Below are 13,110 nucleotides of genomic sequence, written 5' to 3'. Positions count from 1 at the left end.
GGGAGCCTTCGCCGTCAAATACACCGGCCGTAGCTCATTCCCCAAAGCGTCTTTGGGGCTTCTTTCCGTGGGGCAGATGTGCTAGGGAGGACTTAGTTTCTGGTGGCAAGGAGGAAGGCAATGTAGGAGGGAGAAGAAAAGGCCTTTCGGTCGCTGAGAGTCCCTTGCTTATCCTTCAGGGCCAACCTTTCATCTGCGCTGCTGGAGGCGAGCTCTTATGCTCTGTGTTGTAGCAACATGTGCGTTTCCATGGTTTGCTCTCTCTCTCTCTCTCTCTCTCTCTCTCTCTCTCTTTCTCTGTTGTTCCACAGAGCTCGTATTGTGGAGTATTGTGGAGTAGCGTGAGGGAGCGGTTCCTTTTCTTTCCCATTGAGGCTTTTGTCAAACACGTTTGTAGAGCTGGGATGTCCTTAGGCAACTGTGATCGGGCATGCCTGCAAAAGGCTTCTGGTCGAGAACTGCTCCAATTGCAATCTGGTGCAATTTCCGAGCAGGACCTTCCATAGATTACATGAAGCTTCGCTGTTGTTGGCCTTTGCACCAAATAGGCGGGCAGGGAAGCATCTTGTCCCTTTCGGTTGCCGTGTTTGCCCTTCTGGAGGTCATGGACTGACACGTTAGATGAGGGGGGACGTGCAAGGCCGGGTGTGTGTGATTTCTACCATGGGGTCCGGAAAGCTGTATTTTGTTTCAAGGCAATAGAGGGGAGCAGCACAGTTTGCTATGTGACGTGTCCTTGTTGAGCGGAGGTCCAAGGTGCTGTGGAACCTGTTTCTGGTGGCAAGGAAAAGGGATCGATGCATGCGTCCCGCAACGCGTGCTCTTTGCCACCCTTCCTTTTCTCTTTTCCCACCCATGTACGCCATCCATTTATGCCTGCGCAGAAAGGAGAGCTGCCATCCCGCTTTTGGCTTTGCGATGAGCCTTTCTCCCAAGGGATAAAAAGACGGCAGCTTCTCTTGCCGGAGAGAGTGAGTCTGAGTTCTTCTCCTTCACTGGGGGATTTGCAGGTGTTTTCCCTGAGCGGGTGTGAAAAGGGCACGAGCGCGAAGGTGTCAGTTATGAAGGAGGGTGAAGGAAAATGGACTGAGAAAACCTCCTGGTTTAAAAGGCCGCTTCCGAGCCAGGCTGGAGGCTCCGGCACCGGAGGTGTTTCCCGTTTGACCTTCGTGCCTATTGTGGAAGGGAAGGAGGGACGGGGTGTCAGCGGTGCGCTGTGCGTGCTTGAGATGATCCCGGGACCCTCGCGTGTCAGGGCGGATGCGGCATCGCGGCTCGCAGGCAGGGGTAGCACCGTCCCCGCCGGCATTCGATTCTGCCCTTGCGGCATTGTCTGCAGGCCGTGGCTGTCGGGAGCCTTTGAGTGGCGAACGAGTGCAGGCTTCCTGCTGGTGAACTCAGGGGAGATTGAGCAGCTGCCCAGCACCCGGAGGATGAAAGGGCTCGGCGTTGCAGCTTTTTCCTTTCAGAAGGATAGGCAAGCCCATAATTAGCAGTTAGTGCCTGTGGCACGTCGGCCTGCCTGACGCCTTGTGCCGCCCACTAACCAGGTCTTCCGCTTCCCTTCGATAGCTCAGCTGGTAGAGCGGAGGACTGTAGGCTTTCTTACGTGGCGATCCTTAGGTCGCTGGTTCAACTCCGGCTCGAAGGAGTAGGCTTTTGCTTCCATCCTTCCCTGTTCTTCTGTAGAGCTCTTCCCCTGGCTGTGGGATGTTCTCCATCTGTGCGAGGCTATCCGCTGGAATCTGCTGCCAGCACCACCTGCCACTGCTTTCATTTACCGCACCTGCTTCCACGTATCTATGCCACGCTTTACCTCTGTCTCAGCAGAGTTCCTTTCTCTTCATCCTCCCACCCTCACTGCCTAGACATCTAGCTGTCCATCTCAGGATTCACAGGCGGCATTTAGCACCCTCGTGGCAGGGAGCCTTCGCCGTCAAATACACCGGCCGTAGCTCATTCCCCAAAGCGTCTTTGGGGCTTCTTTCCGTGGGGCAGATGTGCTAGGGAGGACTTAGTTTCTGGTGGCAAGGAGGAAGGCAATGTAGGAGGGAGAAGAAAAGACCTTTCGGTCGCTGAGAGTCCCTTGCTTATCCTTCAGGGCCAACCTTTCATCTGCGCTGCTGGAGGCGAGCTCTTATGCTCTGTGTTGTAGCAACATGTGCGTTTCCATGGTTTGCTCTCTCTCTCTCTCTCTCTCTCTCTCTCTTTCTCTGTTGTTCCACAGAGCTCGTATTGTGGAGTATTGTGGAGTAGCGTGAGGGAGCGGTTCCTTTTCTTTCCCATTGAGGCTTTTGTCAAACACGTTTGTAGAGCTGGGATGTCCTTAGGCAACTGTGATCGGGCATGCCTGCAAAAGGCTTCTGTTCGAGAACTGCTCCAAGCGCAATCTGGCGCAATTTCCGAGCAGGAACTTCCATAGATTACATGAAGCTTCGCTGTTGTTGGCCTTTGCACCAAATAGGCGGGCAGGGAAGCATCTTGTCCCTTTCGGTTGCCGTGTTTGCCCTTCTGGAGGTCATGGACTGACACGTTAGATGAGGGGGGACGTGCAGGGCCGGGTGTGTGTGATTTCTACCATGGTGTCTGGAAAGATGTATTTTGTTTCAAGGCAATAGAGGGGAGCAGCACAGTTTGCTATGTGACGTGTCCTTGTTGAGCGGAGGTCCAAGGTGCTGTGGAACCTGTTTCTGGTGGCAAGGAAAAGGGATCGATGCATGCGTCCCGCAACGCGTGCTCTTTGCAACCCTTCCTTTTCTCTTTTCCCACCCATGTACGCCATCCATTTATGCCTGCGCAGAAAGGAGAGCTGCCATCCCGCTTTTGGCTTTGCGATGAGCCTTTCTCCCAAGGGATAAAAAGACGGCAGCTTCTCTTGCCGGAGAGAGTGAGTCTGAGTTCTTCTCCTTCACTGGGGGATTTGCAGGTGTTTTCCCTGAGCGGGTGTGAAAAGGGCACGAGCGCGAAGGTGTCAGTTATGAAGGAGGGTGAAGGAAAATGGACTGAGAAAACCTCCTGGTTTAAAAGGCCGCTTCCGAGCCAGGCTGGAGGCTCCGGCACCGGAGGTGTTTCCCGTTTAACCTTCGTGCCTATTGTGGAAGGGAAGGAGGGACGGGGTGTCAGCGGTGCGCTGTGCGTGCTTGAGATGATCCCGGGACCCTCGCGTGTCAGGGCGGATGCGGCATCGCGGCTCGCAGGCAGGGGTAGCACCGTCCCCGCCGGCATTCGATTCTGCCCTTGCGGCATTGTCTGCAGGCCGTGGCTGTCGGGAGCCTTTGAGTGGCGAACGAGTGCAGGCTTCCTGCTGGTGAACTCAGGGGAGATTGAGCAGCTGCCCAGCACCCGGAGGATGAAAGGGCTCGGCGTTGCAGCTTTTTCCTTTCAGAAGGATAGGCAAGCCCATAATTAGCAGTTAGTGCCTGTGGCACGTCGGCCTGCCTGACGCCTTGTGCCGCCCAGTAACCAGGTCTTCTGCTTCCCTTCGATAGCTCAGCTGGTAGAGCGGAGGACTGTAGGCTTTCTTACGTGGCAATCCTTAGGTCGCTGGTTCAACTCCGGCTCGAAGGAGTAGGCTTTTGCTTCCATCCTTCCCTGTTCTTCTGTAGAGCTCTTCCCCTGGCTGTGGGATGTTCTCCATCTGTGCGAGGCTATCCGCTGGAATCTGCTGCCAGCACCACCTGCCACTGCTTTTATTTACCGCACCTGCTTCCACGTACCTATGCCACGCTTTACCTCTGTCTCAGCAGAGTTCCTTTCTCTTCATCCTCCCACCTTCACTGCCTAGACATCTAGCTGTCCATCTCAGGATTCACAGGCGGCATTTAGCACCCTCGTGGCAGGGAGCCTTCGCCGTCAAATACACCGGCCGTAGCTCATTCCCCAAAGCGTCTTTGGGGCTTCTTTCCGTGGGGCAGATGTCCTAGGGAGGTCTTAGTTTCTGGTGGCAAGGAGGAAGGCAATGTAGGAGGGAGAAGAAAAGGCCTTTCGGTCGCTGAGAGTCCCTTGCTTATCCTTCAGGGCCAACCTTTCATCTGCGCTGCTGGAGGCGAGCTCTTATGCTCTGTGTTGTAGCAACATGTGCGTTTCCGTGGTTTTCTCTCTGTCTTTTTCTGTGTCGTTCCACAGGGACCACAGAGAAATAAGTGTGTGCGTCTTATTTCTTTCAGAAGAATAGTCAAATCTATAATTAGCTGTCAGTGCATGTGGGATGTCTGCCTTCCTGACTCCTTGTGCTACACTGGGACTGCTTTTTGTGTTTCCATTTGGTAGCTCATCTGGTAGAGTGGAAGACTGTCGGTTATTTTTTGTAGCTATCCTTACGTTGCTAGTTCAACTGTTGCTTGCGGCAGTAGGTTTTTGCTGCCTTCATTATATCGAAAAGGTGGGCATGGAGGCCTCTCTGGTCTTTAGGTTGCTATGTTTGCCCTTCTTGTTGTCATGGACTGAGACATTTGATATGGTTGGGTGTGCAAGCAGGGGAGTGTGCTTTCACTGATGCTGCCTGGTAAGGTGTGTCATGCATTTAAATGTCTTCTGGTGGAGAACTGCTTCAAGCATGAGTGTTTGAGCATCACATGTGTGCAGGCTTCCCATTGAGTGAACTGAAAGTAGATCATAAAACTACAGAACACTAGAACTGGAAAGGACCTCCATATGTCATGAAGTCCAGTCCCCTGACCTCACAGTAGGACCGAGCACCATTTAGACCATCTCCGATAGATGTCTGTCCAATTTACTCTTAAATATCTCCAGTGATGGAGATTCCACAACCTCCCCAGGTAATTTATTCCAGTGTTAACCACCCTGACAGTTAGGAAGTGTTTCCTAATGTCCAACCTAATCCTCCTTTGCTGCAATTTAAGCCCATAGCCTCTTGTGCTATCAACAGAGACCAATGATTACAATTTTTCTCCCTCCTCCTTGTAACACCCATTTAGATGAGGCAACTGTCTAACACCCGGGGGCAGCCAGGAGGTTAAATAGACTAGGTGTGCACAACATTTCGTCAAGAGGGTGGGGCACGGGCAAGACTATAATTGGTATTTAGTGTCAGTGGCTGTTTTCCCATGAGAACAAGGATTGAAACATCAGAAATGGTATGTACACTTTGTGAAAACTGTTCGCCCAGACATGACATGCTCTTTTCGTCTGTCTTTTTTTTTTCATGGAAGTTCATTCAAGAGTGTAAAAATGATCTGGTTTAAGCCACAGTATATATCATCATTGATTTTCCTTATGATTGCAAGAGACTATCATACAAAAAAACTGAGGCACTCTAGGCTTTGTGTTACACTGTAAAGCATTGTCTCCTTTAGGGCAGAAGGAATCAACTCAGGAGTTTCTTGGAACTATGAGCACAAACATTTTCAGACAGGACGTAATAAAAGGATACTTTAGGTTTCCTGTGCTGTCATGCTTCTAGTGCTTCTGTAGCTGGCTGATGCTTTCTTGTCTCAGCTTCTCTGGTCTGTCTGCCTCACCTTCCCAGCCACAAACCTTCATACAGCAATATGAAAAAAAAAGAAACCCCTCAGTTTCCATGCTGGTTGTATATGACTCATTTTGGGCAGCAATATTTGTCTTTGTGCTGAGCCGAAGCTGCTATTTCAATTCCATAAGGGAGTTGAACTCCCAAATGAAGGGAGACTGTTATACCCATCAGGTTCAATGAGAATTAACCCAAATATGCAAGGATTTTGCCCTTCATGTGTGATGCAGTAATACTTGCCATTTGCCAGTATTTCCTACAGTGCTTAGGAACTCAAAGGATATGCACTGCAGCTCCCCCTGGTCCCCATTGACTGGCTCCCGCTAGCATGCTAAAACTAGCAGTGTGGGCCCTGCAGCTCAGGCAGCAACTCTAGCAAGCCCATTCTTTTAATGATACTTCATGCTTGTGTCAGATTAATTTAATATTTGAGTAAGGATGGGCCACAGTTATATATCTATCTACTGTAACTCAGAAGTTATACTGCCTCACCTCTGTTGTCTTACCTTGCCTTTCTATGATAACCTCTTGCACTAATTGGGGGGAAGGCTGGATCAAGTCTTCTATCAATAAAACGCTTGAAGGGCTGAAATCGCAGTGATTGTTCCTAACTTAAAACCAACATATTAAAACTGGATTTTAAATCAAATAATCCTTTAGCAAGAGTAGGAGGAATTTATCATGGCTTCTTAATAGGAATTTATCTTTCTCAAAGAAAGCAAGTAACACGTAGTTGTGAGGATAATAGTTTGTCATTATATTACAAGTGGTTTTCCAAGAATCTGCAGGTTTAAAATGCAAACAATTTAATCACAGCCATGAATGTAAGGAGTGATTTGTTATGTACCTCATATTCAATGTAATTAGATGTTACTCCCATTAACAGTCACATACTAGGGAAATGATTCCGTACTCCAATTCATAGGCTGCATGAAAGCTACCAATCTGATCTCAACTTTTGCTATTTTTTAACACTGGTATTTTATTGTTTCCCATCCCCCGCTTTAATATTGGATGCATTTCTGTGACTGTGGAGGCAGGGCAAAGGTGCTAGAAGCAAGGATGCTGTCACTCCCCTTGGCTTGAAGTAGTTTCCATCCACAGGGTTTACAGTTTGGTTCAACGGATCTCAGCACCCCCGCTACACAGAGTATTCCAGTACCTCTGCAGCAGGGGCTCCCTCAAGTCTCCTTTATAATGCCTTCCACCATTACCCCTTGTCCCCCACATACACAGGCATGCGGGGGGGGGGGGGGAGGGGCTGTTCTTCAAGCAATTAAACCTCCAAAAAGTTATTTTCCCTATGGAAAGAAGGGTCCATAGGGAAACAAAGAGGAGGAAAGGTGATAGTCTTTCTTGGCTAGCCCTTTGGCCTTAGTCTAAATAGGTCCTACCTCCAGTCTTTCTACCTGGGTTGTGCCATGTTGGGACCAGGCCTGGCTTCCTCTCTATTGTCTGGGACAGAACAACCATCTTCCTGTTCACCTGCCCTTCCTACGAAAGCTTTTCCTTTATAAGCAGAACAAGCCTTGGTGGTGTTGAACAGGCCTGTAGGTGCTCACTATCCTCCTCTCTGCCAGAGTGAGGGCGTGTCCCTTCATAGTAACTCCCCTTATTTCAAAATAACAAGGTGAGTGTCCACACAGCAAGCCTCTTATTTCAAAATTATTTGAAATAATAACTCCTCATTCTACGAGGAATAACCCCTATTTTGAAATGGCTCTTTTGAGTCATTTGAAGTAATTACTCCCCAGTGATTCCTGGGGTTCTAGGGGTATGTCTACACTGCAATGCTACTTCCAGATACCTGAGTATCCCGAAATAGCTATCCCGCATTTTCACAGCAAGGCTTGCTATTCTGATGTCCCTGTAAACTTCATTCTGGAAGGAGTAAGGGATGTTTCGGAATAGCACTTTATTTCCAAATTTAGTGCTGTGTAGAAAGTGCCAACTGACGAAATAAGCTATTCCGAAAAGCCTCGTAATAAAGTATGCAATTTGCGTAGCTCAAATTGCATATCTTATTTTGAGTTACAATGCAGTGTAGATGCATCCTAATTCAAGACAGTGCATCCATAGTCTGAGCCTGCCTCAGACTAATTTTGAGGCTTCCTTGTAGTGTGGACATGCTATTTTGAAACAATTATTTCGGAAGTTATTATTTGAAAATAACGCAGTATAGCAGACATAGACATAGTGACCTATACAGTTCCAACTTTGTCTTCCTTGTCTGCAACACACCTAGCACACAGATCTTTGCCTCAAGGAGTTTACCATCTAGATTAATAGTCTTATTTATTCTGGCACCAACCTGAAGCTATAAAAGTTGCAGCTGGTTCCTAACTAGTATCATGCTCTCAATCTAGTCTCAGAGGACAGTCGCACAATCTCTTACCTTCTCAGTCTCCCACATAAGAGGTTAAATTTTCCTTTTGCTTTGTAATTTCAAATGGAATATAACAGTTTATAATTTTGATTCAGTAAATGTTTGTTATTCTGGAATTTCTGAAGCATAATAGCATAAACTAGCTAAATAAAATAATTATTTGCAATAAGAACTAATGCAATATTAATTGCTCTACGTGGATTTTAGATTAAACAGCTATAATTTACAAAATCATTAGACCCTCTAGCTATTCATGACAAATCAAACATTGCATCTCATCCTGCTGTTATTTTCCTATAAAGAAAAATAACCTATCTTGTCATCATCTTACTCTAGACTTAGATATAGCTATGAATATTCACAAAATATTCACAAATTTTATTTCAAATACCCTGTAATGGCTTAGTGCTAGAACTCACAAGCCTTAATGAGTTACCATGGAATACTGGTTAGGGAGCCAAACAAGAGCCTATACAGTTGGGTTCCATTCCAGATTCTGCTCCCCCTTTCTGGAGAAAGGAGTAAACAGTGAGGTGGCAACATTTGCAGCTGATACTAAACTGATCAAGATAGTTAAGACCAAAGCAGACTGTGAACAGCTTCAAAAGGATCTCACAAAACAAGGTGATTGGGCAACAAAATGGCAAATGAATTTTAATGTTGATAAATGTAAAGTAATGCACACTGGAAAAAATAATCCTAACTATACATACAAAATGATGGGGACTAATTTAGTTATAATCACTCAAGAGAGAAACCTTGGAGTCATTGTGGATAGTTCTTTGAAAACATATCCTCAATGTGCAGCAGCAGATAAAAAAGCAAACAGAATGTTAGGAATCAGTAAAAAAGGATAGCGAATAAGATATCTTGCTGCCTTGGTATAAATCCATGGTACACCCACATCTTGAATACTGGGTACCTATGTGGGGAGTTTTTTTTGATTGAGCAAAAAAAAAAAAAACAGCACAACAAATCCCCCGCCGACACACACACACACCCTCCCACAGTGCAGGAAAACCCTGTGCTAAACTCACACCTCCTGTGGCAACGCACTCCTCCTCCTGGAGCCAGCAGGGGCGGCAGATTTGTATAATTTTTGGTGGTGCCCCATTAGCCAGACCCCCTGACCTCTGTTAACCAAGCCCCAACTTCCATTAGCCACGCCCTGGCCCCCATTAGCCACACCCTCTGACCCCCGTTAACCAGGCTCTCGAGGTAACACGTTCGGGGCAAGAAGGACACATGACCAGAAGTAAAAGGTTTCATGTCACCCCTCTCAAAGGACTTTTCCCACCATCTTCCTACCAACGGCGATTAGTTTGGCCCCCACCAAACCCCCCTCATGCAACTATCCTGCAATTGCAATAATCCTATGTGTGTGACATTAACTCAGGGGCAGAGACACTGGGGGAAGTGTTCCCTCTAAGGCTATGTCTACACTTGCGGCTTCTTGCGCAAGTACAGCCGTTCTTGTGCAAGAACCCATAGAGCAGCCACACTGCCCGCCTGCTCTTGCACAAGGAAATTCACAGTATGGTGTGGTAAGAGAGGGTGTCTTGCGCAAGAGCTACGCTCTTTTCTAACAGGTGTAATCTCTCTTGTGCAAGAGGGCAGTGTGGATGTTCGGCAGGGATTTCTTGCGCAAGAAACCCCTATGGCTAAAATGGCCATTGGAGCTTTCTTGCGCAAAAGAGTGTCCACACTGCCATGGATGCTCTTGCGCAAAAGCACAGCTCGCACATGGCAGTGTAGACGTGTTCTTGCGCAAGAAGCCGCCAATGTAGACATAGCCTAAGAGTTTCCTCCCATGAGCAGAATGGATTTTGTGTTGTGCACCTGTACTGAGTTCATGTGGCTTGTTTGGATGTGCCACTGTGGCACCCAAGTTATTAATAAATATTTTATAAACCTTTACCTTTTCTCTCTGCTGCCATGTCTCCTCCCTTTGCTCCATCAGCTCCCCTGGTGCCTGCTGCTCCCCAACTCCTCACCCTTCTCTGCTTTCCTGACTCCTGCCCCTCTCACTGCCCTCAGCCCTCCTGCGACCTGCCCCCTCCAGTAGCCCTTCTCTCCCCCCTGTGCCCACTCCTCCAGTAGCCCCACTCTGATCATGTGAGCTACCCCTCCTCATCCCCTCTCCTAACACCTCCCTCTACACACCTGCCCTGCCTCTCTCCTCTGGTGCTGGTCCCTCCCCTGTAGGTGTCAGTTCCTACCTGGTCCAACAGGATAGAGTCCCAGGTGCTCACCGGATACACTACTTCCCTGGTGGCTGCTTCTCCCTCATTGACGATGGGGGAGACATCCCAACTGGCCCTCGGGTCCCTGCTGTCCTACCTCGGATTGGCTGGCTGGTGATGCAGCTCCCCCCTGAGGTCCTTCCTCTCCGGCAGTCAGCCCGGACTGAGCCTCCTTCCAGGCTTTTACATCTGGGCTGCAGTCTGAGCATGCTCAGCAGAGCCCATTGGGGCCTGTGCCCAACCAGGAGGCCTTGAGGGAGAGTTTCAGCAAAGGCGAGCCATGAGAATCTCCCTTGGGCCTCCACAGGGAGCTTCTGCATTTCCCCTGTGTGACTTCCTCCTCCACCAATCCCTTCCCACCTCCCCCCCACCTGCCGATAAAATAAGCCAGACTTTTTGTTTTGAAACAATAAAGTCAGTCATTTTTATGTGGGAAATATATAACTGGGGAGGAACTGGTGGAAGTATCGGGGGGGGGGGGGATATAGGAGAAGGAGGGGACTCAAGGATGGGGCTGGGACTGGCACCTGCCTTGAGTGGGTCAGGATGCTTCAGCTGCCCAGGAGGTCCCATCACCTTGTGTGCACAGCTCTCAGTGGCCCAGAGGGGGGCTAGGAGGAGAAGTCAAGAGAACAGGGGCAGGGGTGACTGGGGGGTACTGGAGGGACTTGGGGGGACTTGGTGTGGCTCCTGGTGCTGGGGGTTGGAGGATGGTGGGTGTGGGTGGGAAGTGGCTGGTGGACTGATTGATAGCTCCACAGGCGCTCTAAGGTGGTGGTGATGAAGGAGCACAGGGCCTCGTGCTGACAGGTCAGTTGCTCCCAGATTGTCTTCCGCAGCTCCTGGTCAGCTCAGTGCTCCTGGCACTCCTTCTTGAAGTTCTGGTTGAGGGAATGGATGCACTCGAGGTGTTCCCACACCAGGTCATCACATGGTCACCTTCACCTGCGGCTCTCATGGGGTTGGGAGGATGGCATGGGAGGTGGTGGATGCACCACACTCACAGCTGGCCCAGCTGTGAAGAAAAGTGAGAAGGGAAGTCATCCCAGGAGGCAGTGTGCATGAAGCCCAACCGTCATCTCTGAGCCAACACCAAATGTGTCAGTTCAGACGATGGTGATGTGTTTTGAGCAAGGCCATCTGCTGCCTAAACAGCAGGCACTTTCCTGCAGGGCACAGATATCTCAGGGGAGTTTCACTGTCCCCCACATCCCAGGGACAAGCAGGCATGGGAAGGTGCTGGCCAGGCTAGGAACTTGCAGGTGGGAGGGGAAAATGGGGCAACTCGCCTTCCCTCTGTGCCGCACACATGCTGAGTCCAGCAGTGAGCATCCCACAGAGGGAGAACTTCTGTCCCTGCCCTCTGGAGGAGAGGGTGGAGATTGTTGGGGGAGGTGTGTGTAAGCTGCAGATGCTGCTTGCTGGGGAGGGTGGTAATGGTGTTCCCTTTTCTTCTTCCCCCTATACAGGGGATCAGTGTCTGGTGCATCGTCGCACTTGACCAGGAGTGGATGCTGCCCGACAGCATGGGTATGGCTGTGTGCTGTGTGTTTTCACGATCCCAGCCTCCTTAGTGGTGGCTTCTCATGGGAAGGTGTCCCACCACAGAGTCAAGAGTAAGGCAGGCCTGTGAAAGAACCTTGTGAGAAGGAGCGACGGGTTCCTGAGTGGCTGCCTCATTGTGACTGTGTGCTCTGGACTGGTGCTCCGTGTGCACCCATGTGCACAGGCTGCTGTTCGATCCCCAGGCTGAGAAGGCTGAGCCACCTCCCCCTGCGTATAGATAGGGAAAGTTAGGGAACTCACCTGCAGTGTCTTCCCCGGCCTCATCCAAGCCCTAGTAGACATCCTGGGAAGGGAGAACCGGCTCTAGGATGATGACAACCTCCTGTCTGGCAAGCCTGGTGTCCAGACTGGCCTGCTCCGCCTCTTCCTCATCATCATCCTCATAGTCCTGGTCCACAGCCCTGCCCTCCTGGAGGCTGATGACGGGTATGTCCAGGCTGGAGTCCACAATGAGCAGGGGGAGGCAATCAGCCCTCCCCCCTCCCAGGATGCCATCCAACTGCTCATAATAGCAGCAGGTCTGGGGTGCTGCTCCAGAGCAGGTACTTTGTTCCCTGGTCTTCAGCGTAGGCCTGCCTGAGTTCCGTAATTTTCATGCGCACCTGCTCCAGCGTGCGGGTGTGCCCCTTCTGGGTCAGGCTGGCAGCCATCTGGCCATAGACATCCACATTACAGCATCTGGTGCGGAAATCCTGGAGGTTCTACTCCTCCCCCCAGACCTCGATGAGGTCCAGGATCCCTGCACCAGTCCACAGTGGTACTACTCTCGTTTGGGCTCCCGAGCTGGCTGCTGGTGTGCTTGCAGCCATGGGGGGCTCGGAGGGAGCACTGGGGTTGCTCATGGCAGCAGAGAATGCTGCTGTGTGGCACGGTGGTAGCAGAGCTCGCATCGTGCCACCAGCCCTTTCCCTTCTGTCTGCAGCTTTAAACTCTGCAGGAGAAGGGAGACTACAGAGTTCTGATGCGTGTGGACAGAGCAGCCACCAGGGCAGCTGTGAGAAGCCCTGGAGGCCAATTATTTTGAAATTAACACAGCTGAGCATCCCCACATACCCTATTCCAAAATAGCAATTTCAAAAGAGACGTCATCCCTCAGAGAATGAGGGGTTATTATTTCGCTATCGCAAGCCCACTGTTCCAAAATAATTTTGAAATAGTGCGCTTGCTGCATAGATGCTCGCTTTGTTATTTCGAAATAACATGAATTATTTCAAAATAACTCTGTAGAACAGACATGCCCTAATGTCAACAGTTAAAACCCCTGGAAACCAAGGGACCCCAGACTTCTGCCAGTGAAATCAAGTTGCCACCGGCATGAGCCTGCCAAGCTTTGGCCTGTCTGTGTTGCATGGTGCTAGAGATCCTGTATGCACTATCCATGGACTACAGATAAAGCTAGATCCTATTGGACAGAGCAAAAATTTTAC

The 13,110-nt window shown here is 49.9% G+C and overlaps 2 non-coding genes across 2 annotated transcripts; both read left to right on the top strand.

Moving 5' to 3' along the window:
• Positions 1–1,562: 1,562 nt before the first annotated feature.
• Positions 1,563–1,651, top strand: TRNAY-GUA (transfer RNA tyrosine (anticodon GUA)). The gene is given in 2 exon segments: positions 1,563–1,599; positions 1,616–1,651. It is a non-coding gene; the product is annotated as a tRNA-Tyr (tRNA).
• Positions 1,652–3,478: 1,827 nt separating this feature from the next.
• Positions 3,479–3,567, top strand: TRNAY-GUA (transfer RNA tyrosine (anticodon GUA)). The gene is given in 2 exon segments: positions 3,479–3,515; positions 3,532–3,567. It is a non-coding gene; the product is annotated as a tRNA-Tyr (tRNA).
• The last annotated feature ends 9,543 nt before the right edge of the window (positions 3,568–13,110 follow it).

The sequence above is a fragment of the Pelodiscus sinensis genome, chromosome 12 (assembly GCF_052426305.1).
Source record: "Pelodiscus sinensis isolate ZL-2025 chromosome 12, ASM5242630v1, whole genome shotgun sequence".
NCBI classification, from domain to species: Eukaryota; Metazoa; Chordata; order Testudines; family Trionychidae; genus Pelodiscus; species Pelodiscus sinensis.
Note: the sequence above shows the minus strand (reverse complement) of the source record. Positions and strands in the feature narration are given on the sequence as shown.